Raw genomic sequence first — 20,748 nt, 5'->3', positions numbered from 1 at the left:
TGCCAGCAAAGCACCCGTTTTTGCACTGCTGGGATTCCCCTGCTGGGATTCCCCTGCAGCCTCACAAAAATACGGAAGTCCGGAGGTGGGGTTTCCCATGGAGGGGAGCCTCAGGGGAATCCCAGCAGCGCAAAAACGGGCGCTTCGGCTGGCAAAAGGGGTGAGTTTTGGGCTTGCATGCATTAATCGCTCTTCCATTGATTCCTATGGGAAACATTGTTTTGTCTTACAAACTTTTCACCTTACAAACCTCGTCCCGGAACCAATTAAGTTCGTAAGATGAAGTATCGCTGTACTTCTACACGGCCTTGGGGAGGACAGGAACCGCCTTTGCCCTTCCCCCAAGGGGTGTGTTTGTGTGTGCGTGTGTTTAATGTGTGTGTCTTGGTGGAGAGAGACAACGTGTAATACACAACTCCACCAGCAGAGAACGGGGAAAATGCAACGGGGAGAACAGCTGGAATCCGTGTTTTGTAAAGAGCCAGAAGGAATGGGCAACAGTGTTCCCTCTAATTTTTTGGGGGGGTGGGCGGAAAAGTATAGTGTCTGAGCAGCAGTCCCTTCAGGACTGGGCAGCACAGAAATATTAAATAAATAAACAAACAAACAAACAAACAAATAAAAAACCCACCCTGTTTTGCCTCAGAGAATTTCAAAATAAAATACTGTACTGTGTGTCTATAACAGTGAGCTCATAATAGGGCAACTCTATCAATATCAAAATGCCACTTAAATAGTTGAGCTAGTTTCAAACTAGATTTTGATTTTCTTTCTCTCTTCCTTACTCCCATTCTTTTTCTTTCTCTTTTCCTTCCTCTCTTTTTTCTGTCTGTTTCTCTCTCTTCCTCTCTCTCTCTCCTTCCCTCTCACTCTTTCCCTCTCGGCTTCTGGGCAGGTTTGGAAAACTCTGAGTTGATGATGATTTTTAAGTGAGCGATTGCTCACTCCTCAGCTTAGAGGGAACTATGATGGGCAATGCCAGTTTCTAAAATATGGGCCTTAATTCAATGTTTCCCAACCTTGGCAACTTGAAGATATTTGGACTTCAACTCCCAGAATTCCCCAGCCAGCGAATGCGATAGTTTTGCTTTTGGTTTTAATTTTCTACGAGTGGGGGCTTCCTCGGCTCCGATCCAAGTAGGTCCAAGCACAACAGGGGCAATGTTGGAAAAGCGAGAGACGGGGGCAACGTTCTTTCCCTCTCACTTCAGTTGAAGCCCCTTTTAGATTCATTTCATTTCCTGTTCTCCACTTAATTGGCTGCTCTCGTCAGAAACCCAGCCTTCCCGAAAGGCTTTTTAAAAATCTATTTCAGGTGATTGCAAACCTGAGGAGGGAAAGATGAGCAAATTCAAGAAAAAGGGGGAAAGGGAGCTTTGGCGCTCTCATGCTCGGATGCTGAACATGTGCAATTAAAAGTCTTTGAATGGACGGTCTAGGGCTAACAACCTGTCAAATGCAAAAACAATGTTCCTGAAACACGAGAGGGTGTAAGGGGTGAATGTAGTGAGGGGGGGCTTGCAAAGAACACCACATGGGTTTTTAATCTCTGCTGAAGTTGATTCAAGCATCTACACCTGCATTTTGTCTCTTGCAAACACCTGGATTCTAGTTCTTCCATCTCCACATGCATCCTAATTTGGAAGAGAACTGAGAAATTGGTGTGATAAATACTGCCTAAAGCAGTGTTTCCCAACCCTGGCCACTTGAAGATATTAGGACTTCAACTCCCAGAATTCCCCAGCCAGCATTCGCTGGCTGGGGAATTCTGGGAGTTGAAGTCCAAATATGTTCATAGAAATATAGAAACATAGAAGTCTGATGGCAGAAAAAGACCTCATGGTCCATCTAGTCTGCCCTTACACTATTTTCTGTATTTTATCTTAGGATGGATATATGTTTATCCCAGGCATGTTTAAATTCAGTTACTGTGGATTTATCTACCACGTCTGCTGGAAGTTTGTTCCAAGGATCTACTATTCTTTCAGTGAAATAATATTTTCTCACGTTGCTTCTGATCTTTCCCCCAACTAACTTCAGATTGTGTCCGCTTGTTCTTGTGTTCACTTTCCTATTAAAAACACATAAGTGCACAAGAGTGCCTACCGTCCCCCATCCTATTGTCTCTCCTATACCTCCTATATCTTCTCTTCTATACCTATATGTTTGCCTGCTATTCTCTCATAGTTATATTTCACTCCTTTATTTTCTCCTCTATTCCCCCTTTAATACATTCTACCTGATTATATCCTCTATAACCCTCATTATTGTGTATTGGACAAAACAAACAAGCAAATGAATAAATGAATGAATGAATGAATGAATGAATGAATGAATGAATGAATGAATGAATAAATAAATAAATAAATAAATAAATAGCGGTTGTACAATCCCAGAGAAAAAATCCCCTTATATAGAGCACTGGTGAGACCACATTTGGAATACTGTGTTCAGTTCTGAAGACCTCACCTACAAAAAGATATTGACAAAATTGAACGGGTCCAAAGACGGGCTACAAGAATGGTGGATGGTCTTAAGCATAGAACTTATCAGGAAAGACTTCATGAACTCAATCTGTATAGTCTGGAAGACAGAAGGAAAAGGGGGGACATGATCGAAACATTTAAATATGTTAAAGGGTTAAATAAGGTTCAGGAGGGAAGTGTTTTTAATAGGAAAGTGAACACAAGAACAAGGGGACACAATCTGAAGTTAGTTGGGGGAAAGATCAAAAGCAACGTGTATATTCAGTATATTATTTTACTGAAAGAGTAGTAGATCCTTGGAACAAACTTCCAGCAGACGTGGTTGGTAAATTCACAGTAACTGAATTTAAACATGCCTGGGATAAACATATATCCATTGTAAGATGAAATACAGGAAATAGTATAAGGGCAGACTAGATGGATCATGAGGTCTTTTTCTGCCGCCAGTCTTCTATGTTTCTAAAAAACAACTGCAGAAGGCTTTGGATGTCCTTGGATTGCTCTGAAACACCTATTTTATCCTATTCCAGTTATTCATTTTCATTGTTTATCATTGTATTATTTTACTTTTGTTTGGGCTCTTTTCTTTTGGTGAGATAGGCAGCCAATACATTTAACAATAAATGCTGCATCGTTTGTTGTTACAATCTTTCCATCCATTTTCCTTCCAAACACTAACCAGGCCCAACTGTGGCTAGGTTTCAAACCCAAACAAGCTACAGTTAGTAGCACATCCAGTTTCTCATTCTCTATCGCAGGCTTTGATCTCAGAAGGAAGAGGGGGGGGGGGATCCCGTGTCTTGTTTCCCAAGTTCCTTCTCACAAAGGACAGGAATACCTGAGAAGGGAGTGGGGCAGGAGGCTTGGTAGGGCAGGAAGAGATTTGGCTCTCAAGAATCCAAACCCTCCCAGCCCTGCAAAGATCCAGAAATGGCCCAGGGATACTCTACTTCTATATTCCCTCCCAGGGTGTTGAAATCGCCCTGGCAAGTCTGTGGGGCTCCCTTTGCCCGAACAGGTTTCTGATTAACCAAACCACCCACCCGCCTACCAGCTGTGCTCAGTGCAGGGGTGAAATCCAACAGGTTCTGACTGGTTCTGGAGAACCGGTAGCGGAAATTATGAGTAGTTTGGAGCAGAGGTCCCCAACCACCGGTCCGCGGACCGGGACCGGGCCGTTGGGGTTTTCCAGCCGGTCCACGGCGCCGCTGCCCTCCCGGCAGAGGACATTATGCAGGACAGGGTGGGGCGTCGGGCAGGGCGGGGAGAATCAGGAGGCTCCTTTGGCAGCTGGGGGCTGCCTGGCTTTGTGATTTTGGCTGGGGGGGAGTTAGGTAGGTCCTACTTCTCCCCCCCCCAGCCAAAAACTCAAAGCCTATCTGCTGGATACGGGCGATGAGCGGGACGAGCGGCGCCGAAGCCGGTGGCTGTGGCAGCTGCTGCAAGAGGCTTCTGCGCCGCTCTGTCCCACTCATCGCCCGTATCCAGCAGATAGGCTTTGAATTTTTGGCTGGGGGGGGGAGAAGTAGGACCTTCCTAACTCCCCCCCCAGCCAAAATCACAAAGCCAGGCAGCCCCCAGCCGCCAAAGGAGCCTCCTGATTCTCCCCGCCCTGTGGAGAAGTGTGGAGGGCTGCGTCACTAAGCTGCACCCCTCCATAATCCCACCCCCATTTGACCAAAGCCCCCCCCCCCATCGGGCCGTGGAAAACTGGTCTAGCTTAAAGCCAGTCCCTGGTGCAAAAAAGGTTGGGGACCTCTGGTTTGGAGAACCGGCAAATCCTTCCTTTGCCACGTTCAGCAAGCCATGTCCACGGAACCAGTAGGGAAAAATTTTGAATTTCACCCTTGACTCATAGTGTGTACGTGTGTGTGTAAATTTTGAATTTCATCCAATTCGTTGTGTGCATGTGTGTGAGTAATGAATTTCACTCGACTCTGTGCAGTGTAAATTTTGAATTTCATCCCGGACTCATTGTGTGTGTGTGTATGAATTTTGAATTTAATTCCTGACTCATTGTGTAAATTTTAAATTTCATCCTGGACTCATAGTGTGTGTGTATATAAATTTTGAATTTCAACCGACTCTGTGCGTGTAAATTTTGAATGTCATCCCTGACTCCCTGTGTGTGTGAATTTTGAATTTCATTCCTGACTCATTGTGTGAATTTTGAATTTCATCCCTGACTCATAGATTTTTAATTTTAACCAACTCGCTCTCTCTGTGTAGCTTTAAGCTACTCCATTTGATTGGGGATTCTACACCCCCAACCAAACGGAGAAAATATATTAGCGTTCATCAATACATTATTTATTATTTATTTATTCAATTTTTTTATGCCGCCCTTCTCCTTAGACTCAGGGCGGCTTACAACACGTTAGCAATAGCATTTTTTAACAGAGCAAGGCTATTGCCCCCACAATCCGGGTCCTCATTTGACCCACCTTGGAAGGATGGAAGTCTTGAGTCGGTGTTGAGATTTGAGCCACTGACCTACAGTCAAGCTTCGGTGGCCTGCAGTACTGCACTCTACCTGCTGCGCCACCGGGGCTCAATACATGCAGAAAGATGGGATGGGGTAAAAAAAAAGAAAGGACCCAAGTTTGCAATTCTTAGTAAAACCTATCACCACCCTGGGGAAGCGCCTCGGTCCGAGCGAAGACTACAACTCCCGGAATTCCAAGCAGATGCCCCGCGTGTTCGCCCGGCGCACCGGGAATTCTGGGAGTCGTAGTTTATACCAGGGGAGGGCAGTAAATGGAGGCTGGCTACCATTTCTTAAGACGGTCACGAGGCGTCTTAAGAAATGGTACGAAAAAAAAGGACGTGGAGGTGGGGAAAGCCCTTGGAACAGCCCCCGGTGACCATGTTGCTGCGTAACGTGTGAAAAAAACTGGCAAACCCTCCCCCCGACCCAACTCTCACGATGCTTCGCTTTTCCTCCGTTTTTCTCAATTTGTAACTCCCCAAACTTTTCCATACTGTAATAATACCTCCCAAACGCCAGGTGGCTCACCCTTCCCCCTTCAGCCTCAGCATTATAGAGTAGACCGGTCTAGCGAAGTCGAATAAAGGGAGAACAAACCAAAACTGGGTGTGTGTGTGTTGAAAATCTAATAAATTAATGAGGAGACAAAACGCGATTAATGCCTTCTTTGTTCTCTTTTAGTGACAACGTCAGACGATCCCTTCTTTTCAAAGCCTGTCACCCCTTCTCCGAAACGCTTCTCTGCCCATAACCCTCCCCCCCCCCCGCTAGTCTCAGAATATGGTAAGGCCCATATTGTTTACGTTTCTTCTTTCTTTGAGGGGGAGGGAAAAAAAGCTTCGTAGGGTGTGGCCGCGAAGAGGGGGGGGGGAAAGGAAGTTGGGCGCCTACGCAAATCGCGTAGGGTAACGTTTGACAGGCAGAGAAAGCCGGCCAATCCGGCGACATGGACAAGACGCCCGTGAGCCAATGAGAAAACGGACCGGCAGAGTGGGTGGAACTACGAGCGGTGAGGGGAAGCTGAGGGGGGGGGGAAAGCCGTGGAATGGCGGACGGTTGGGACGGTTCGCTTCGGTGGTGAAGAGCTGAGTGGAAGTGCGTAGGGAGGCGGCGGCCGTAAAGCGGGTAAGCCTCGCTCAGTGGCGGGAGGGGATGTTGCGAAGAAAAAGACTCAGGGGTCGCCTTAAAAGAGCTCTGAGGGGGGAGGGGGGTAAACTGGAAAGGTGCTCTCTATCGGTAATGGGAGTGGCGCCATTGGGGAGTGACGTAAGGAGGCGAGGGCCGCGGAGGCGTGGCCTATGCGGGTGGTGGCCCAGACAGGTGAGGGGCGTGGCTTGTCCTGCCAATGGCGCCTGGTGCTGGAGTGGGACAAGGCAAACTTGGGGTGGCGCGGCTTCTGCTTCCCGTTGGCTCACCTGCATCCTCCCCAGTGATGGCTGAAGTAAGTGAATGGGGCCCGCCGTAAGGCGAGAGCCCAAATCAGGAGCCCTTCCTACTTTCTCCTGGTTAATTTGCCCCCTTTCTTCTTCCTCCCCGAGTTATTTTCCTTAAGGGAGGGGGCGGGGAGAGAACTTTTAAAAATGTTTTTAAACTTATTTATTTTATTTGTTTGTTTTGTCAAAGTGAAGATATGATAATATTAAGATACGTGATACTAGTAACAGTCAAAAATTTCAAAAAGGGTATTAGAATTTATTTATTTATTTATTTATTGGATTTGTATGCAACTAGTAAAAATGAAGAACATGAAGGACAGGGTACGCTGGCGGACTTAGGCACTTGTCTTGCTTGGACGGGTTGTTTCTTTTAAAAAAAATAAAATTACAGCTTAAAAGTGAGAAGGGTGTTCCGGTTGGATTGAGGGTGAAGGGTTCATGCAGCCTCCTTTTTAGAATAGGATAGAACAGAATTGCTTAACAACTGCATGATTCACTTAACAACCAGTGATTTGCTAAACATAAGTTATAAATATGGTTGCAAAATTGGTTCTGAGTCAACTTACAACTGTTGAGGTATGACTGAAATTCCACACCCAGTTATGTTTATAAATTGAGGCTATTTGTATATGTCATTTTCTCAGACTGAAAGAATAGAATAGAATTCTTTATTAGCCAAGTGTGATTGGACACACAAGGAATTTGTCTTTGATGCATATGCTCTCAGTGTACATAAAAGATACATTTGTCAAGAATCATGAGGTACAACACTTAATGATTGTCATATGAAGAAAACAATATTAATAAAAATCTTAAGGATACAAGCAACAAGTTACAGTCTTACTGTCATAAATGGGAGGAAATGGGTGATAGGAATGATGAGAAAAAACTAACAGTAATAGTAGTGCAGCCTTAGTGAATAATTTGACAGTATTAAGAGAATTATTTGTTTAGCAGAGTGATGGCTTTCGGGAAAATCTGTTCTTGTGTCTAGTTGTCTTGGTGTGCAGTGCTCTGTAGCGATATTTTGAGAGTAGGAGTTGAAATAATTTGTGTCCAGGTTGCGAGAGGTCAGTAAATATTTTCTCCACCCTCTTTTTGACTAGTGCAGTATACAGGTCCTCAATGGAAGGCAAGTTGGCAGCAATTGTTTTTTCTGCAGTTCTGATTATATAAAATTATACAAAATACAAATTATACAAAATACAAATACAAAATGATTTATTTTTTAAAAAGTTTTGAGGGTAAGAGTTGAAACAGTTTATGTCCAGGATGCAAGGAGTCAGTAAATATTTTCACAGCTCTCTTTTTGACTCCTCAATGAAAGGCAGATTGGAAGCAATTGTTATTTTAAGTTATGAAACCTGCAAATTTATCCTGTAACATATTTGTTAGCATTCATGGGACACAAGACCGTTGTTCTCATTGCATCATACAAAGACAATAATCTATTTTCCATATTGGTGTTAGATAGGAAATCTGAGAACTACACATGGATTCTGGTCTAACCTAACTATTTGGGAATAATGTTATATAGTTTTTCTGCTTTGGCCCTTATCTATACTGGCCCTACTCTTGTTTGCAATCAGTTGACTGCTTCTACAGGGATTGATGTAAAGAATCACAGTAGATGTGTAGTTTTTACTGTTTGAAAGAATCTTACTAAAGGCAATGGAGTGGCTTTTTTCAAAAGAGGAAAATATTGTGTTGATCTAAAATGGCTTTGAGATAACCAGTTTGTGTGGTTATTCGGAATATAGGTAATCCTCAACAGTTCATTTAGTGTCACCTCGAAATTACAATGTGACAAAAATGTTACGTATGACAATTTTTTCACAGTTATGACCTTTGCGGTTTCCCAAATGTGATCAAAATTCAGATGCTTGGCAAGTGGCTCATATCTATAAGCGTTGCTGTGTTCCAAGGTAATGGGGTCAGCTTTTGCGATCTGACAAAGCAAACCAGTGGGGCAGCCAGATTCACTTAACTGGATTATTAATTTACCAACTTCAGAGATTCACTTGATAACTGTCGTAAAATGGGGCGAAACTCACTTAACAAACATCTCAGCAACAGAAATGTTGGACTCAGTTTTAATGATAAGCCACCTGTATCGATCAATTTACCCTGCCATAAGTTTTTTTTGTAAATTGTTCTGCTTCATTTATTACCGTATTTTTTGGAGTATAAGATACAGTACATCTGTTCCCCCCTTAAAAGAGAGTGGAAATGTTGGGGCAGCTTGTACACCAAATACAGCCATTTTTGGCCTCCCCCCTCTCCCAATTTTGTGAAAAAATGGTGTGTGCAAAGGGCTTGGGAAGCCTACAGAGTGCTCCTGGGGGCATTTTTGCCTTTCTCCAGCCTTTATGAGCATTCTGCAGGCCTCCCAAACCTTCTGCGCACCCCATTTTTGCAAAAGCTTGAAAATGAGCCATTTTTTGCAAAAAACAGGGGCACTTTTACCTTTCCTCAGCCCACAGGAGAACTCTGCAGGCTTCACAAAACTTCTACGTCCCCCATTTCTCAGACAAATGGGTGAAAAACATGTCCGTTTTTCATAAAAAGGCTTTGGGAGGCCTGCAGAGTGCTCCTGGGGGCTGAGAGAATGCAAAAACATCCCCATTTTTGTGAAAACTGGCCCATTTTTTGCAAAAAATGGGGCATGCAGAGGGCTTTAGGAGGCTTTCAGAGTGCTCCTAAGGGCTAGGGAGGACAAAAATTTTATTTTTTCTTACTTACCCCTTTGAAATCTTGGTGAGTCTTATACCCCGCTGTGTCTTTTCATCCAAAAAATATGGTACATTTGTGTTCTGCCCATTTCCCAATGTCTATAGTCCCACTTTCTTTCACTCTTGATAAGGAAGTGAACCTAGTGGTAAAAAAGTTCAATATTTAACAGTTAGTGTAGGAACTTCTTCATAGGACAATCCAGTCAAACTATGTATATATAGCGCATGCAGTATTTGGAGGGGAAGAATTTATTCATCCCAGATTATTTTGAATTTTTACTGTGAATCTTTGGTATATGGTGTTTGTAGAGCATTTGAAAACAATTGGATGTAAGAGGGTTCTGTTAGTCTATAATACATGGAAATGTGGGCCAAATGTGGGTCTGGAGGACAGAAGGAAAAGGGGGGACATGATCGAAACATTTAAATATATTAAAGGGTTAAATAAGGTCCAGGAGGGAAATGTTTTTAATAGGAAAGTGAACACAAGAACAAGGGGACACAATCTGAAGTTAGTTGGGGGAAAGATCAAAAGCAACATGAGAAAATATTATTTCACTGAAAGAGTAGTAGATCCTTGGAACAAACTTCCAGCAGACGTGGTAGATAAATCCACAGTAACTGAATTTAAACATGCCTGGGATAAACATATATCCATCCTAAGATAAAATACAGAAAATAGTATAAGGGCAGACTAGATGGACCAGGAGGTCTTTTTCTGCTGTCAGACTTCTATGTTTCTAATACTATTTGTAGGTTTAGCCTTCATCCCAAGGAAGATATGCAGATACTGCAAGGGAGGGAAATTGTTGTGTTCAGAACTCCTTGGGGAAATGATGGAATATTAACATTGTTAACATAAACAATTTATCTAAGGAATGCATCCTGTTGTAATTATATTTAGGATTGTAATTTGCACATACTAAATAAAAAGTTCCCAGTGTAAATTTGTAAATACTTTCCTTTCTGTTTGGAATGTGATATCAATTGTATATGGAATATCTTTATATATGTTATAAGTCCAGAGTCTTTTAATATTGCTTTGCTAAACCGTATAAAACAGTTGTGTGTTTCTAAGCTAAATTGCTATTCTTTGAAAATGTAGTCTGTATACATTGTACTTTTAATAATAACATTCCTCTTAGGAAAGATAGTTCATAGGGATACTTTAAACTACACAATGTTACAAAGAATAGGGAAAGCTTTTCTTTTTTAAATGTGGCATTGCTTATTTTTATGGGTAAGATGGTAGGGAAGGACTTGGGAACATTGAGGCCAGAGGAAAACCAGGGCATTCTGGCATTTATTTAAAGAAAGGCATTGGAGTGATGTACTCAATGAAACTGAACAAAGTAATAGAGGAACAGGAAAGCAATTCTGTGGCTTTAATAGGGTCTTGGAAGGAACACACTTCTTGCTGTGATTCATAGACAAGGAAAACGCTGATGCAGGAAATGAAATGAAGCAAGAAGGTGGAGTCTCTCCATACAGATATGATGACCTAATCATGTACTAGTTGATTAAGGAACCTATGGGATTTAAGAATGTTCTATCTAAAATAGAAAATACTAATGGTAGAATAATTTTCCATTGAGAAAAGGAAATTGGTGTAATAAGCAATAAAGAGAAAGTCTGCATTGGTTGCTGATCAGTTTCCGGTCACAATTCAAAGTGTTGGTCATGACCTATAAAGCCATTCATGGCACCGGACCAGAATATCTCCGGGACCGCCTTCTGCCGCATGAATCCCAGCAACCAGTTAGGTCCCACAGAGTGGGCCTTCTCCGGGTCCCGTCAACTAAACAATGTCGTTTGGCGGGACCCAGGGGAAGAGCCTTCTCTGTGGCGGCCCTGACCCTTTGGAACCAACTCCCTCCAGATATCAGAGTTGCCCCCACCCTCCTCGCCTTTCGTAAGCTCCTTAAAACCCACCTCTGTCATCAGGCATGGGGGAATTGATACTTCCCCTCCCCCTAGGCTTATAAAATTTATGCATGGTATGCTAGTATGTATGATTGGTTTCTAAATTGGGGTTTTAAATTAACTTAAATATTAGATTTGTTTACATTGTATTATTATTGCTGTGAGCCGCCCCGAGTCTGCGGAGAGGGGCGGCATACAAATCTGATTAATAAAATAAATAAATAAATAAATAAAATAAAATAAAACAGGGAAACACCCATGCTAACTATAAGTGGGGGAAAGTAGTCAATTTCCTGGATCACAATATATATATACAGTATATTTAAATAATTGTTCAGTACAGTACTTTTGAACAATACATAATGGTTTGAAAGCCATTAACAGTGGTTTACAAATCACATTGGCTGGATTTAAAGCAAGACCCCACATTATAGATTAATATTTTGAATGGGGGTTGATGTAAAGCTACTACCACATCCCCCCCCCCTAATCTTCCCAATTTTTAAAATGGCCTAGAATCATATTGGAAAATTAATTTTGATTCATACTATGGGAGATAAATGGAGAACTTTGCTTCCAGAGACCTTCTGGTTTCATTTCCATCCCAACTCTTACCTTAAAAAAAACTGTATACTTTTAGCTTTATTGTTGAAGAACCTCTAAAGCACATTAAAATATCAAGAGGCCAAAACGAAGCCATTGGCTTCTTTAGTGATGTTGGAATTCTCTTCCATTGATATTGGAATCCATCCAGCATGTACCCAGGAAAAGCTCTTATGTTCTGGAGTCTGTTGATAAAGGCTTAGTGGCATGACATGACAGGAAATTGCTTCTATTGATGCTTTGCATGGAAATGAGCATCCTTTGATAAAGAAAGGAATGCACATTACTTAGGCACATGGATTAGTTTTATACCCTGGCTTCCCTGATTAGGAAGATTTTATGATGGTAGTTTGGAGAATTACTTGGAATGGGAATTCTCAAGATATTTGGAGAAACAGATGCAGTCTACATTGTATTCAAAACAAAACAAAACACCAACCCTATGTTGGAATTAAGCTGGCAGAAAAATTCCTTTGCCTGGTATAGGCCTGTTTGTACATGCATATGTACATAGACTTTTGGGAATTTGGAGAATGATATGTATGATCTCTAGAAAATACAGCCATGTTACCCTCTAATAGAATTTCTTATATTAATACTTTTGATGAGCTTATGCAAAAAGTAGGTTGTTGGATTAATAAGAATAAAAGTCAATTATTTTTTTGTAAGTGCAAAGTTCAGTTGGATTAAAAAATGGATCGTTCTTGTGTTCCAACAATTTTCACTCTTAGTTTTGCTACATGGTAGCTGCAGGAGGCATAGAAAAATATCCACTCATATAAAATGAGAGTATTATAATTTCATTAATACTGATTATGTACAGAGAAGAAAAATAACTGATGACTTTTTGTTCAATATCTATGGGAATTATTTTGATATAGCTAGAATTACTAGTTTTGCTAGTACTTTTTGTACCAAATACAAAATCTTGTTAGATTTACAAATATGATTTCCCCCCCCCTTGTATATTCTTTATTTGTTTAAAACATTGGGATGTGAGTAAATTCTACTTGGTTTATGGTGTACTTTCAGGCACCTTTTAAAATTGCAATATATATGTAGTTCTGAATTCAGTGATTTCCTGATTGTGAATATTGTATGTATGTATGTATGTATGTATGTATGTATGTATGTATGTATGTATGTACAGTATATAAAGAATTGTCATAAAAGTGCAAATTCCAAGTATAGACAAAGAAGGGATAGACATCATGATTGACATTTGTAATGTCTATTGCTTCTTTATCTATCTAAATGTATGTGTGTAATGGCATTATCTGTTACTGTCATCTTAGATTTGTTTATCTTCATTCTTCTGTGTAATCTTCTAGATTAACTTTGAGTTCCCTAGAAATGATGTGAGAAAAAAGCATTGTTAAAATTGCTATAGATGTTGAATTACTGCATTATGTATAATTATGTATAATGGAGTAGAGAATTTGCCATATCTGTGCCGATTCTCTTGGTTTTATGGAGTCATTCTACTTTGTCCCTTCAATGGACACTTCAGATTTGGTTTTGAATCTTTAAAATCTTTTTTTTTCTGAAGACCTTGTGAAATTCAGGATTGATTGATCTCTTCCTGTAAAATGCTACTGATTTATGAGAAAAGTCAATGAGGAGTTGTTGACAACTGTACTTTGAGACGGGCAGAGATTACTCTCCAGCTGTGGGAACTTTTCTACTCATCAGAGCAAGTGCCTCCTTGAGTGTAATAGTAGGGCCAGCCTCCCACTAGCCTCAAGCTATGGTTGTGGTTCTAAGAATAGCCTGGCTTCCAACTGTGCTAAACCTTTTTCTCTCCTCTTTGGGAGAGAAGACTCTGGCTTTCTGCTTAGATTGCAGTCTAGAGTGCATCAGTGACATGACAACAAAATAATCCTTTGCTTTTTTTTCTGACTCCGAATGTGAAGATGGAAAGAAAGATAGGTATATCTTTACTTCTGCTGTCACAAGCGTAGTGCCTCCAAAGAATTGCAGAAGTGAACCTGTCCTGTTTTCTAGCTTCAGAAGAGGTAATTGTATAGCTAGTCCTCTAGTTCCAACTGTAATTGAAACTAGAAATTGGAGTCACAAGTCATGATAATTGTAAAGTGGGGCCACCATGTGATTGGATCAATTTTGCAAACTTTTTCATGGCAATTAAGCGAGTATAAAGGAATGAGCCAATTTTTTTGGTGGTAATCGGAAGTAAATTCCAGTTTCTGGCCAAAACGTTGTAAATTGCAATCACATGATCATGGGTGAAGGCAATGTTGGAACTTTGAAACCATAAGTAGTTTTTTTGGGGGTAGGGACTTCATCATAACTTTGAACAGTCACTAAGTGACCAGTCATAAGTTGAAGACTACTGGGACTATATCAAGTACAGTTTTTATCAGAAATATTGACACGGCTGGCAAAGCCATCCTATTAAGAGATGAATGCTTTTCTCAAATCAGTACAAATCCTGGTTTGTTTAGCTATTTGCTTAAAAGGGAGGTTTGGAGGTAGAACCCATGAATAACAGGTTGGTGGACCTATCGCCGTGATTGTTTTGCTAATAGCCCATTTAACCTGGCTATTTTATAAAATTTATAAAGCTGTTCTATTCTGATTCCAACGCATATGTTCTTGTAATAATCATTCTTATTGTTTGGAAACATTATTCAATTCTTAATTCAAATGTTTAAGATACTTCTGAGAAAAATAATGAAATCTAAAGCTCTTTGTAAAAATACCTTAAGAAAAAGAAATTGGCAGTTGTAGATTTTGTAATGTCAGAGGTTGACTTAATAAGTATTCAGCAATGATTAATTTAAAATACTAAAAACTGTTCCGGCAAAAATGCATGCACATATTGTAATGATTTTTCTTAAAGTAATTGGATTATAGTTAGTGAGCTATTTACATTTAATTATTAAGAAAAGACTTATCTTCCCAGTATTTCCCAACAAATGGTACGGTGAAGAAATTGGATATTGGAATATAATTAATTGTATAAGGTGTAAGATATGAGGTGAATTAGAAAGAGCTGTAGGTATTATAGAAAGGCTGTTTTATTTCAGTAATTTAGAACGGCTATTGAAAGTGTAGTGCATAATTTAAAAACTGAATTAAGGAAAGGGGAGCTACTTAAATGGCACAGTTTTAGATATCTGTCCAGAAGAATGTCGGCAGATAAATCATTCCTAACTAGTTGCATTGTGACTGGAGAGGGAAAAATCTCTAAAGAGAAATACTTGCAAATATTTGTGTAGGGAAATTATTTATTTCCCAGGTAGAGAAAACAATATGGCAGCCATACACAGGACAGACAACCATGTTTAGATATATTTACATACTGGCATCAATTCAGCTTTTAAATATTTAATATTAATTGTGAAATGTTGTTGAGCCTGGCAAAAGAATGCATGGTAGCTGGTTTTCAATTTATAGTTTTCATTCTTGTCATTTGAAGATGCATGTTTTTGCCACAAGCTTTTAAAGATGTTATTAATATCCTTGCAATAGTTATAATTATATTGGGCTTGTTTTGGGATGTCTGTTTTCTGTTCATTGTCTTTTTTAAAGACTGAATTAAATCACAGTGATGCTCTTTGGAGGCAATGCTTGTTGAATTCAGTGGAGATTACTTCTTGATCATTGTTTCAGACTAGAGCTGGTTTCACCTACATGATTTGCATCCTTTGGTTGTACCTTTGCTTACACCTTTGATGAACAGCTGAATCCCAGATCTGTTCTGTCAGATTAATCTGTAGTAAGAGCCTTCTATCTCTAGTGATGTAGAATTAGATCAGCTAACAAGTCATATGCTTCGCCCCCCCCTAAAATATTGGATTGAACATGCAGCTGTAATCAGTGTATAGTCAAAGGAGATTGACTAGGTAAGAAATAGCAAATTTTTTATGTGTAATTATAAACCATTATTTAGCATTATGGCTAGAAATAGCTAGCTGCACAGGTGTCAGGTTAGAGCATTCCTACTTCTCTTCCATCCATGTAGATAGGAAAAATTAATCAGAATTTCAGTTCAGTTTAACACAATAGTTTGTATAATATGCTAACACTAGCAAAACAGAATAGATATGTTTACATAACATTCCATGCCTGAATAAATAACCGATATTATGGCTTTATGTAAAGGTCCTACTTCATACAACATGGCAACGAATTGCTGTGTTTCTACAAGTTATTCAAATTTATTTCAGCTTAGTTTACTCATACAAACTTAGTCCTCGTGTGCTAAGGATTATTTTAAAATCTAGACAATTGCAAAAGAGGCCATTAAGACAGTCTGAAAACTTAAGCATGTATTGTCACTTTGCATAATATACATTAATTAATAAACTTCTATTATAAGTTTGATTATATTGGATGATTATGGGGAAAATCTCCCAAGGGTTTAACCTACAGAAACACCTGTGTAAATTTCATTCAGGTATACAAACATTTGGGCATTGTGGAATATTAGTCCATCCTTGGTTCTAGAAGGAAAAACATACTCTATAAGAGAGATGTAACTAAGGCTATGTATGAGTCAATTCTCATGAGCAGGAAATGAGGATGAATTGTCCAGGAAAGCATTAATTAAACTCTTTTTGGACAGTTCACAGTATATTTTGTTTTTAATATCTGTCTGTCTTAATGACAATTTAATTGTTGTATAGTTAGCATTTCTTACCCTTGTGTAATTCTGAGCTGTTTAAGTCAGGATGTAAGGAAGATAAATTATTTGGGCAAGTTGGTGACGGGAGGAAAGAATCAGTTAAAACCATAACTTCTCTTTTCTAAATATTGTTTGTCTGCTAGCTATAGCTGCCTGTAAATGACAGAAATCTGCATTTGAGATAATGGCAAAGTGTAAGTGCTTATTATAGGAGGATATGACATGATATAACAATGGTGTCTTGAATAATTACGTGTGTAGTGCTTGTTGCTGAGGCTTCTTTCTTAGATAGGTTGCAGCATCCTTTTTTGGCAGGATGCAGAATTTTCTTCTGGGCCTTCCTTTTAAAGGTTTCTAATATCTATCATTTCCTCCCTTTTCCTGGCTTTTAAGAATTGTACTTGAAGCCGTTCTTCCTGGCAATTTTCCAAAGGAATTACTTGACTGCTGAGAGAACTCACTTTCTTAAGACACCGGAAATAACAACTGGTCTTCCCTTGGTAAAAACAAACAAGATTTCTGATTTGATGGCCTGGTGGAAGTTTAAAATTTTGACCCTTTAGTTCTCTCCCCCACCCCCCCACCCCATTTTTCTAGATCTTCTGGTGTGTCTGATCCACCACTGAGTATTATGAAAAGCTGTCCCCAAGAAGCTGGAAAATTTTGCTGCTTGGTTATGTTATGCGGATCTGCAGATATTTTAACAAGGTTTCTATTCAGGTATTTGAAGACGTGAGGGATTGAAAGTATAGAAGAAGGGTGTCTACTTTCTGCCCCCACCAGAGTTGTCCTCTCATCCTACCCCTCCTATCCGTTTCTATTCCCAGCTTCTAGTTGACCAGGGAGATCTGAAAAGATGCATAATTGTACTCAGTGGCTGTTTTCCTGGATTTTATTATTATTTTTATTATTATTATTTATTGGATTTGTATGCCGCCCCTCTCCGCAGACTCGGGGCGGCTAACAACAGTGATAAAAAACAACATGTAACAATCCAATTTAATAAAACAACTAAAAACCCTTGTTATAAAAACCAAACATACACACAAACATACCATACATAACTTGTAATGGCCTAGGGGAAGGAATATCCTAACTTCCCCCATGCCTGGCGACAAAGGTGGGTCTTGAGTAATTTGCGAAAGACAAGGAGTGTGCGGGCCGTTCTAATCTCTGGGGGGAGTTGATTCCAGAGGGCCGGGGCCGCCACAGAGAAGGCTCTTCCCCTGGGGCCTGCCAAACGACATTGTTTGGTCGACGGGACCCGGAGAAGGCCAACTCTGTGGGACCTTATCGGCCGCTGGGATTCATGTGGTAGAAGGCTGTTCCGGATGTATTCTGGCCCAATGCCATGTAGGGCTTTAAAGGTCATTACCAACACTTTGAATTGTGACCGGAAACCGATCGGCACCCAGAACCTGTTTTGATTACCTGGATTACCTGGATCTCAGGTAAAGGTGTCCCCTGTCCAGTCAAATCTGACTCTTAGGAGGCAGTGCTCATTTCTGTTTCTTAACTGAGGGAGCCAGTGTTGTCAAAAGACATTTTCTGTAGTTGTGGTCAGCATGACCATATGTGGAGGTGCACAAAGCACTGTTACTTTTCCACCAAAGTGGCATCTATTAATCGATTCATATTTACATGCTTTCAAACTGCTCGGTGGGCAGGAGCTGAGGCAAGTAATAGGAACTCACCTGTGGTGGGACACTAGGGACTTGACCTTGGGCTGTCAGTTTTCCAGCTGAGAAACTTAATATCTTTAAAACGGTTGAGCCATTGAGCCCCAATTTGAACCCCAGATGAATTTGGTTGTTTCTCGGGTGTTAACTCATCTAAGTAGACCAGATCAGGAAACAGATATCACAATAAATGCTAGAACTCAATCAATTTATAGTTTATAACAATAGACTATTGGAAATATGGTTCTGTTTCCCCTTCTACCAAAGAGAGTCAAGGCAGGACAGCTGTCAGTTTTTCTCATCTCTTCCTGGTTCTAGGCTAAGTGATTGATATGTATCCTCTTCAATGCCATCTCCTTGTTCCTCTACATCAGATTTATGTGTTTAAGTAGCCTCAGGTGTAATTGTCCTTTAGCCTTTACTCAGTGTTCGATATGGGGAAATAGAATAGTTTTATTTGGTCTCATCCTCTATGCCGATTGCTTTCCATACCTGGGTAAATAATCTCAAACATTCTTTGGTTAATGACACGTGAATCCATTGCCCATCCCAACAGAGACATTTAAAGTTAAAAATTGCCATGTGCATTAAAGTATATTTAGAACCTTCCAAGTATTCCAAGTCAGAATTACTGATGATAATTCGTAGAAAAGACATAAAAATCCTTTAGTGATATTACTTTTACAATATCAGTAGTCATTGAGTTATAAGCATTCTTTGAGTTTAGTGACACTCTCTCGGTTCAGTCTGTTGAATTAAAGGGCTATCTAGGACCAGTTGCATAAGTACTTCATTAATAATCAGGGCTAATTTGGGGTTGCCCTACAAAAAAAAAATTAACACTTCAATGAAATTTTCATCACAGACTCTGAGTGAGTGTCATGCCCCACCCAGAAATTTCTGATGACTTCCATAGTCATTTTGCTGTTTGGAATGGTAGCTAAAATTTGAACATTCGGTGTGTCTGCATAAATATGGGCTAGCTTTGGATCTATTATCTCAATAAATAAATGGACACATGTAATTTTTGATTCACTTGTTTAATTGGATTCTCTTTAGTTTCGGGATATGTAGAGAACAGATTATATTTATGAAGAAATACTGAAAATTCAAAAGAGTTTGCAATCAGATTTCCAATTTAAACCCAACAAACATGATTATTATTATTATTATTATTATTATTATTATTATTAATTAGATTTGTATGCCGCCCCTCTCCGCAGACTCGGGGGCAGCTCACAACAGTGACAAATCTAATAATTAAAATCTAAGATAGCAATTATACATTTAAAAATCTAAAAGCAAGGAACCCCAATATAAAAAAACATACATACAGTCACATCATGCACTAGGACTACATAGGCAGGAGGAGATGTCTCAGTTTCCCCACGCTTGACGACAGAGGTGGGTTTTAAGGAGTTTACGAAAGGCAAGGAGGGTGGGGGCAATTTTAATCTCCTGGGGGAGTTGGTTCCAGAGGGCCGGGGCCGCCACAGATAAGGCTCTTTCCCTGGCCCCCGCCAAACGACATTGTTTTGTGGACGGGACCCGGAGAAGGCCCACTCTGTGGGACCTTTGTCGTGATAACGACTAGAATAAAAAGTTCATCTAGAGCAGGGGTGTCAAACCACGTGCCAGATCTGGCCTCGTTGGGGCTGTCCTGGGAACAGCCAAGGACCGGTCCGCGGTGCCTCTGCCAGTGAAAACGGAGCTCGGGGGGTTCCGCACAGCCCTCCCAAGCCCCATTTTCACTGGCAGAGCCCTCTGGCACCCACTGGCACCCCAACACAAGTGACGTCTACCTGCCCATGCCTCCCTTTTGCCCCAGATCAAAGACAACCTTGATGCATCCTTCAATGAAATTGAGTTTGACACCCCTGGTCTAGAAAATTCACATTACCGACTTGAAGACGTTTCCCTTGGAGAAATGGATCAATATTTCTACATAGCAGTGTGTGAAAGTGGCACCAGGAAACATTTGATAGCAATTTTTGCATTTAAAGTCGGTTCACCCGGATAATGGATCTAAGGAGCTGGTTTATTTTTCACACATGTCGAATGATGTTAGGAAATGAATGAAACAAACACCCAACTTTGATGTTAGTGGCTCAGCAGATCCTTTTCATATACCAGTGGGGGATCTACATAACCTCTGGTAACATTCAGCAACAAAGATATGCAAACATTCAGAAAGTCCAAAGGGGAACTAGGGTTTTTTAACCAGAGATATAATTGCTGATATGGTTAAACAAATTCTTTCCTTTAACATACTGGGTGGGTTGCTGTCAAAATCATTATAGCAGTATTATAGACTACTAATACTAAGTACTTGGTAAAACTGAACTCGCAGAGGACCCTCACTCAGTCAAAGACCTTGGGGGGCGTACTCATTTCCAATTACCTAGGTGCTAGAGCCCATTGTAACAGCATTGCCAAAAAAGCATTAAGAATTGTAAAACTACAGTGTTCCCTCGATTTTCGCGGGGGATGCGTTCCGAGACCGCCCGCGAAAGTCGAATTTCCGCGAAGTAGAGATGCGGAAGTAAATACACTATTTTTGGCCATGAACAGTATCACAAGCCTTCCCTTAACTCTTTAAACCCCTAAATTACCATTTCCCATTCCCTTAGCAACCATTTAGATTATTACTCACCATGTTTCTTTATTAAAGTTTATTTAAAAAAATATTTATTAAAGGCAGATGAAAGTTTGGCGATGACATATGACATCATCGGGCGGGAAAAACCTTGTTA

General features: G+C 40.3%; 1 protein-coding gene across 3 annotated transcripts in view; it reads left to right on the top strand.

Moving 5' to 3' along the window:
* Window positions 1–5,961: 5,961 nt before the first annotated feature.
* WASF2 (WASP family member 2) overlaps window positions 5,962–20,748 on the top strand; it is a 56,651-nt gene continuing 41,864 nt past the window's right edge. Inside the window, exon 1 of one of the 3 annotated variants that reach the window (XM_070764673.1) lies at window positions 5,962–6,099. The gene's annotated coding sequence lies outside the window, so the exon portion shown is untranslated. Of the gene's footprint in view, window positions 6,100–6,288; window positions 6,416–8,249; window positions 8,336–20,748 lie in introns of those variants that run through there. The other 2 variants (XM_070764674.1, XM_070764675.1) reach the window with 2 other exon arrangements.

Source organism: Erythrolamprus reginae, chromosome 11 (assembly GCF_031021105.1).
Source record: "Erythrolamprus reginae isolate rEryReg1 chromosome 11, rEryReg1.hap1, whole genome shotgun sequence".
Taxonomy (NCBI): Eukaryota; Metazoa; Chordata; class Lepidosauria; order Squamata; family Dipsadidae; genus Erythrolamprus; species Erythrolamprus reginae.
The sequence above is the reverse complement of the archived record's forward strand: the minus strand, read 5'-3'. Positions and strand labels throughout refer to the sequence as shown.